At 56.4% G+C, this 2,766-nt stretch overlaps 1 pseudogene; it reads left to right on the plus strand.

Annotated features, from left to right (window-relative positions):
- Positions 1-231: 231 nt before the first annotated feature.
- LOC150022431 (uncharacterized) lies at positions 232-1,447 on the plus strand (annotated as a pseudogene).
- Positions 1,448-2,766: the final 1,319 nt, after the last annotated feature.

Consider the following 2,766-nt stretch of genomic DNA (forward strand, 5'->3'; position numbering starts at 1 on the left):
TTGCACGTCCTAGTAGACGTCTACGTCTAAATCTGCAGCCCCAGTTTCCTCCAGGCCCCAAGCCCCAGCGGAGGATGTTCCCAACACATTTCAAGTCAGAAAGGAAATGAAGCCTCCGCTTCCTCAAGTGATGCTCAAATGACCCAAAAGTCTCAGCTCCCCGTTATAACCAAACCATGAGACACGTCCTCACCCACGTTTTAGGGCAGCGGAAGTCAAAATGTCAAATGAATGACCGCGTTGGAGAGCAAGGGAGGAAAACAAAGCCACCTCCCGATGTCCGGTACCTGCGGGGCGAGGGCCAGGCGCTGGCCACGCACTCACCCGGGGGCTCCGCAGACAGGGATGGGGCCGCGGGGCGGGAAGGCTTCCCCGCAGTCGACCGGACCCGCAGCCCCGGTGCCCTCCGGCCCGTCCGCTCGCGCCGCGGGGAAAGCTGGCGGCCGGGAACGCCGCTGCGCGTCGCCTGCAGCTCCCGGCTGCGGCGGCCGGTGCCAAAGGGCCAAGGGACAGTGCGCTGCCGTCCCGACCCCGCGACCGGAGGCAGCGACAAGAGACACACGGCGCAGCAGCCGAGCGCGACCGGCGCGCCCCTCAGCGGCTCTTCCCGCCGCCCTCCGCAGCGGACTGGGTCTGCGCTTGCCTTTGTGCTGGCATCTTCCTTCGCTCCCCACGACACTCGGCGCTACTCAGGCAGCTCCGCGCCGCCGCCCACCCCTGGGTTACGCCGCGCCCCCCGCGCGACCCGCCGATTGTGTCGACTCAGCAGCGGCGGCGGCGGCGGCGGCGGCGGCGGGGACGCGCGAAGCCATGTCTCCCGCCAGCGCTCGGGAGAGCGCCGGCGGTCCGGGCGCCTCGAGGTTCTCAGCGGAGATCGGCGGCCCTGGCGCAGCGCGTACCCGAGCGGCTCCGCAGCGCCCGGCTCGCCGCCGCTGGCTCTCCAGGCGTCTCCCGAGAGCAGCGCGCCGCCAGCCTTCGTCTCACTCTCTCGCCGCTCCCTGCCGGTTCTCCCGGCCTCCCTCCCGCTGCCACCATCCTCCGGCCCGGCGGGCCCGACAACCGCCCCAACCCCTGCCTCCCCACCCTCGGAGGGCGAAGGGTCCGACCGGCTCACCTCCGGCGGCGCTGGCGCCTCTCCCGCTGGACGCCTCGGCAGCATCTGCCCTCACCTCCCAGCTGGGCGCTTGGCTGGGGGCCTCTTGCACGTCGGGGACTAGAGAAGGGTGGCTGGGAGAGGACCGGAGACACAGCCAGACCTTGGCCAGCTGGACCTTCCTGAGGAAGGTGAGGGAGAGTGGGGCGGGTGCAGCTGGGCGTAGGACGAATCCCGAGGCTGCAGAGCATCCGGAGATGCTCTCCTGCGACGCCGAAGGACGGACGGATTCTGAAAGGCGCCGCGAAGGAGGGAGGCGACCCTCCGAGGTCAGGCACCCAGCACTCTTCCTAAATCGATCGAAGAGCTGAATGGAGGGGAGTCAAGCCTCGATTTCCCCAACTACAAGGGCAAGACGGTAATACTCATGTCACCTACACGGGGTGTGGTCACAATTAAAAATGGATTATTGAAAGAGCTCTTAACTACTTTGCCTAAAGAGGGCACTAAAATTTAAAATTTTACTATATTAATACTTTCAAGTTTTTATCTGCTTCTTCTGTAGCATCTTCATTGACTCAGTCCAACTTAAGGGAAAGAGTTAAAAACGCTGAAATGTAAGGATATTGCCCCCTACTCGTGGTGTCTATCCAGATATGGGAAAGATGTACTAGTACTAGATTTTACAGTTTAACAGCTATAGTCATATGGAGGAAGTCCCAAAACACCCCCCCCCAAAATAGTGCATATCCGTAATTTGGGGGTTTTTGAATATGTGCTCTCAGTATTCATCTCCCCCGCCTACTTCTCTGGTTCCATGGATTCATTTTCCGAACTACCCTTTCCCCTGGCTCATGAGTCTGTGGTTCCAGGACACTGACACCTCACACCTCAGAACTACCAGTCATGGTACTTCAGACCACATTGATTGGTTCTGGGATGGGAATATCAGTTCACGAATTCAATCTGGAGCTTTGCTGAATCAGTTCAGAAAAAGAAGCCCTTTAACAAGGAAAACTAATTCGAAACTATATAAGCCAGTGATAACAACTACCACCAATGCACGTGAATGAAGCCACCTCTGAGGGAAGGAAAGCTGAGGAGAGAGGAGGATGTCTTTTGAGCCTTAGGAGGCAATTATGACTGGACTACCCCTGAAGCCAATGGATGCCCCTCCTCTTTACGCAGATCAGTTCAGCTGTGTTGTGTCACATACAACAAAAAGCCTCATTCATATATTCCCCTGAAATTATCCATCCTGGGTATCATTGGTAAGCTACTCCAAAGAACTGATGAACCTCACACACCCACCACAAAGAAAGCGTCCTGTACAAACATGGTATCCTCTTTCTACAACTTGCTCTAGACCCAGCAACTCCATACCTGCAATCCTTAACCTCCTGTATTAATTAATCACTGTTACAATCGAGCTTTACACAAACAACCAAAAAACTTAAAATTACATAGGGCTAAAATGGATCATTATTGCTGCCCTTAGTTTAAAAAGAAACAAAACTTTTTTTTACCTTAAAAGCAGCTCTATCTTAAAATTTTTCTATATACCAAGCATGAAACCCAGGTTAAGATGCCAAATAGTAGTCGCCCTAAAATCTCAGACCTGCAACCGTGCGTAAAGGTTAGGTTCTGTCACGCTGCACTCCCCATCCCCCATC

This window comes from Furipterus horrens, unplaced genomic scaffold, assembly GCF_987537825.1.
Source record: "Furipterus horrens unplaced genomic scaffold, mFurHor1.1.pri manual_scaffold_1, whole genome shotgun sequence".
Lineage (NCBI taxonomy): Eukaryota > Metazoa > Chordata > Mammalia > Chiroptera > Furipteridae > Furipterus > Furipterus horrens.